Genomic DNA, 5,360 nt, shown 5'->3' on the forward strand with positions numbered 1-5,360 from the left:
AAAATGGTTTAGTTCCAGAGAATGGAATTCTTTCTAGGTAAAATTGTAATAACTCTGTTGAACTGGAACTTATGACTGTGTCTTCACTTTGAGCTTTCTCAAGAGGAAAAAAAAAAAGGGAAATTATGGTGTTTGCTGGAGTGATTAATTATCCCGGCCCGCGGGATAGTCGAAGCAGGCCCTGGAGGAGGGGGTGGGAATTTGGGGAACAAGAGATACGAGAAATGGAGACAAGACAGTGCTCTGATCAAGTCTCTTTTAATGGCGGTAATGCAGTGCCTTATATACACTTGGAGGGAAAGGGGTTGGGCCAAGGCTAAAATGATCTCATAGTGGAGGCGTGGCCAGATAGGTATTGGTTTCTCTGGTCGAAGGTCATGTTGCACCTGCGCTGTCAGGTAGTAATTTTCACGGGCGCGGGAAAAATAGGTGAAGAAGAAGCAGGAAGAGCGCCATCTTTTATGAGGTATTAATACAGGGAGAAAAGGCAAAGATAGGGAGAAGGCGTGGGGTGGAAATGAATAGAGCTCAGGCGTTCCCAATCGTCAGCTATCATTTGCTATGGCCGGGGCGTGCAGCTCCGGACAGGTCCCCCTTTTAATTATTTTATGATGAGAAAATGACCCCTCGGGAACTGCGCCTGTCTTAGGTTGGGTCAACTCATCCCCACCTTCTAGGCCCGTCATGGGATAAGGCAGCAGCAAAGGCGGCCCTCCTGTCTTAGGCTCCGATGGAGATAGTGTCCTCTTACCCGTCATTGACTGTCCAGTTCAGCACACAGGAGAGGTGGTCTTATTAAGGCAAATAAGACTCACCATTTTCAGTCATCTCAAAGGGATGATAATGGACCTGTATAGGTTTGGCCTGGAAGGCCTCGATTTGTTGTCTGACGAATGCCATAAGCTTATTAAAGATTATAGGCCCGAGAGTGAGAAAGAGTAGAAGAGTAAGTAAAGGACCAAGAAATGGCAGGAGATAGGGGAGAAGTCCATCGAGTCCAGTCCACAAGGGATTAGCGACCAGACCTTTTCTGCGCTCTTCTAGTTCTTCCTGTAAAGTCTTTATCTTATCTCTGACGATTCCGGATTTGTTGGCGTAAAAACAGCACTTTTCATTTCCATGACTGGTCTGGCATTAGGTAAGCTGTCTTGCCCGAGCAAGTCACCTGGGTGATTCTGTCTGACGGAGGTTCAGATACCTGTCCCCCTTTGCAATCACAAGGCTGGCCGTATTGTTTTCGTAATAATTCTCTTGCCTTACGAGGGTCACCAAAACCTGCATAGACTGTCACTATGTTATATAGAGCGATTATTCTCCAAAGGAATCTCATGTTATGCTTCATTTTCTGAAAAACAAAAAGGAAAGAACTTCTCAGGGAGATTTATCTTCCCTGGACTGACAATGGTTATGATTTATTTGTCTTACCAATCTTTCAGGCAGCCATCTGGCTGCATCATTTTTTTGTGAGAAGATGCATACTGAGCCTCTTCCCCAAATTAAAACTGGATCGGGGCCATGCCATGAATTATCAAGTGGATCTTTCCATTTTACCATTGCAAACTGTTTTTGAGATTCAGGATGCCAGAAACGATCGGCAGCCGATTTTCCATGACTGTCCAAATTTAAAAAATTAAGGATAAACAGGGCATGATTGAGTATGTTTCTAGGGGTACCCTTCACGGGGTACCAGCTCCCCCCTTTTAATTTTGTGATAACAGTTTTTAAAGATAGATGAGCTCTTTCTATTATACCTTGTCCTTGGGGATTGTAGGGAATACCTGTGGTATGTTTAATTTGTAGGGTATTACAGAATTGTAAAAAGGTTTTGGCTATATAACCAGGGCCATTGTCTGTTTTGATTTGTTTGGGTATTCCTAAAATAGAAAAGCAATGTAATAAATGAGCTATGACATGTTTGGTGGCCTCTCCTGTTTGGAGAGTTGCACTGATGAATCCACTATAGGTGTCTATGCATACATGGATATATTTTAGCTGACCGAATTCTAAGTGGTGAGTAACGTCCATTTGCCAAATTTCGTTGGGGATGAGTCCTCGGGGGTTAACTCCTAGATAGGGAACAGGCAAATACGTTATGCAGCTGGCGCATTGTTTAACTATTTGTCGAGCTTGTTCTCTGGTAAGTTTAAACATGAGTCTTAAGGTTTGGGCGTTTAAATGATGCAAGGCATGTGCTTTTTGTGCTTGTTGTAAATTGTCTGTAGTGACTGTGGCTATGATTTTTGTTGCCGCGTCAGCTGTTGCGTTACCTTGTGTTAAAGGTCCCGGTAATCCTGAATGTGCTCTAATATGCCCAAGAAAAAAGGGAGTAGTTCTTTTTCGAATAAGTTGTTGACATTGTAAAAATAGGTCAGCTGTGTCTGAAATATGTTTAATTTGAGGCACGGTCTCTAAGAGGGGTATTGAATGAGCCAGGTAGGTGCTGTCTGTGTAAATGTTAAGTGGCTGACAAGGAAAAGCTGATAGTGCTGCAATTATAGCTTGCAATTCGACCAGCTGAGCTGATGTATAAGTGGTCTGGAATTTAACGACTACATTATTATAAGTGTAAGCGGCAAGTCCTGTGGAAGATCCATCAGTGAAAATTAATAATGCGTCATTGAGAGGTTCTTTGCTGGTAATATGGGGAAACACAAACGCATGAAGTTTGCAAAATTGAATGAGTTTGTTAGGTGGGTAATGGTTGTCAATTGAGCCAGTGTAAGAAGCGCAAGCAATTGGCCAGGCTTCCGTATTTTGTAATAGCCAATGAATGTGTGATTGAGTGTAGGGCTGTATAATGGTAGAGGGTTCTATTCCAAAGTATTTTCTACTGTTTTCTCTTCCCAAGATAATTAGATCAGCTATGGCATCATAATAAGGCAACAAAACCTTTTTAGGGGAGGAGGGCAGGTGTACCCACATAATGGGATTGTTCTGCCAAAATAGGCCAGTAGGGGTTATTGTTGTGTTAAAAATAAGGAATATTAATGGCTGAGAATAGTCAATACTGGTAACAAATTGTGTTGCAATGGCATGTTCTACCTGTTGGAGTGCCATTAATGCTTCTTTAGTAATGGACCTGGGAGATTTTGGATTAGAGTCTCCTTTTAATATATCGAAAAGAGGTTTTAACTCTCCTGTAGTGAGTTTTAAGTACGGTCGAAGCCAATTTATGTCTCCCAGTAATTTTTGGAAATCATTTAAAGTTTTTAAATGATCACGACGTATAACTGCCTTTTGATTAATGATTTTGGGTCCATTAATTTGAAAACCAAGATAGGTGTATGGATCTTGTAATTGTACCTTTTCTGGGGCTATTTGTAGTCCAGCTGCTGCTAACTCTTGTTTGAGTTGAGCAAAGCACTGTAAGACTTGTTCGCCAATTTCTCCTGCTATTAAAATATCATCCATATAATGTATAATATACATTTGTGCCCACGTTTTTCTGACTGGCTCTATAGCAGCAGCTACATATTTTTGACACAAGGTAGGACTATTAGCCATACCCTGAGGTAAGACTTTCCATTGATAGCGTTTCATTGGTTGTTTAAAATTTGTAGATGGAAGACTAAAGGCAAATCTTTTTTGGTCAGCAGGATGAAGGGGAATTGTAAAAAAGCAATCTTTAAGGTCAATAATGATTTTAAAATATTTTTGAGGAATCGCAACCGGTGAAGGTAATCCTGGTTGTAAGGCACCCATAAGGATCATAGTGATATTTACTGCTCTTAAATCTTGTAAACGCAAAGCATGCCTACAAGACCAAAAACCTCATCACCTGGGTACATGGTAGATAAGTAAATAATGGTCTGCACCCCAGACGCAGCAAATCAGAAACTTGGAGGGCAGAGCTCTGCAAGCTGTGATTGAACAAGCCTCCCAAGTGAGTTTCATGCACACTGAAGGCCGAAACTCAATGAGAACCATTGTTTTAACCAATTAAAATACAATCTTCAGGTGGTTCATATACACTGCCAAAATTGAGAAAGCTTGAGAATCACTGAATAGTAATAATTATTTTCAGATGGTACTCGACAAATTTACAAAAACTGCAAACATGCAAGACCCGCCCAGCCATCCGCACATCCACTGGGATCCACTCCCACGATCACCCTTGAGGGAAATGAGACCCTCCTCCGTATCTTGCAGAGGCCTTGCAAGGTTAGAACGGGAGCTAACCTTTAAAATATGCTCTGTCTGAGCGACCGCAGCCACGACCCGCGGATCGACCTCCTTCCTATCTATTAAATCTCTAATGAGGTTCCAATAAGAGAAAACAGTCACAGGAATTTTTTCTGGCCCAAAAGTATTATAATAGTCCTGAAGACAATCCCCTACTCTACGCCATATTTTGATATCAATAGTTCCTTCCTGTGGGAACCAAAGGCAAATATCTTTTACAAAATCAAAAAATTTAAACAAGTCATTACCTTTAACCTTTACTCCTCGTATCTTTAAAGCCTCTTTTAATTGTCCTACATATATTTCATGTTGGCTTAATTCTTGTCCCATTTCGGACGCGTCACTTACCTTCGATCCTGACGCGGCAGGTTCCCGCGGTGATCAGTTTAATTCCTTTTGTCTTTGTTAGCGGTCGACCATCCTTTGGCGTCCTCTTCCTCACAGAGTCCCTCGTTTCCAGGTCCCTGTTCGGGCGCCACGTATCCCGGCCCGTGGGATAGTCGAAGCAGGCCCTGGAGGAGGGGGTGGGAATTTGGGGAACAAGAGATACGAGAAATGGAGACAAGACAGTGCTCTGATCAAGTCTCTTTTAATGGCGGTAATGCAGTGCCTTATATACACTTGGAGGGAAAGGGGTTGGGCCAAGGCTAAAATGATCTCATAGTGGAGGCGTGGCCAGATAGGTATTGGTTTCTCTGGTCGAAGGTCATGTTGCACCTGCGCTGTCAGGTAGTAATTTTCACGGGCGCGGGAAAAATAGGTGAAGAAGAAGCAGGAAGAGCGCCATCTTTTATGAGGTATTAATACAGGGAGAAAAGGCAAAGATAGGGAGAAGGCGTGGGGTGGAAATGAATAGAGCTCAGGCGTTCCCAATCGTCAGCTATCATTTGCTATGGCCGGGGCGTGCAGCTCCGGACAATTAATTTTGAATACCAGTGGGAAATTGGCCTACTCCTCCACAATAGAGGTAAGGGAGAGTATGTCTTTAATACAGGAGCTCCCTTAGGGAATCTCTTAGTACTCTTATGCCCTGTGGTTAAGGTCAATGAAAAACTACAATTTAAAACAGGCATTTCCAATAATGGAGCAGACCATTCAGTAATAAAAATGTCTTAATCTTTCCATGCTTCTCTAACTGAAGACCACAGACAGTAATTTACAAGGAACAGAAATGTATT

The 5,360-nt window shown here is 42.4% G+C and overlaps 1 long non-coding RNA gene across 1 annotated transcript; it reads right to left on the minus strand.

Annotated features, from left to right (window-relative positions):
* Positions 1-444: 444 nt before the first annotated feature.
* Positions 445-5,089, minus strand: LOC144339519 (uncharacterized). The gene is made up of 2 exons (XR_013414549.1): positions 4,531-5,089; positions 445-1,275 (listed from the first exon to the last, which is right to left on the minus strand). It is a non-coding gene; the product is annotated as an uncharacterized LOC144339519 (long non-coding RNA).
* Between the last annotated feature and the right edge of the window lie 271 nt (positions 5,090-5,360).

This window comes from Macaca mulatta, chromosome 2 (assembly GCF_049350105.2).
Source record: "Macaca mulatta isolate MMU2019108-1 chromosome 2, T2T-MMU8v2.0, whole genome shotgun sequence".
Taxonomy (NCBI): domain Eukaryota; kingdom Metazoa; phylum Chordata; class Mammalia; order Primates; family Cercopithecidae; genus Macaca; species Macaca mulatta.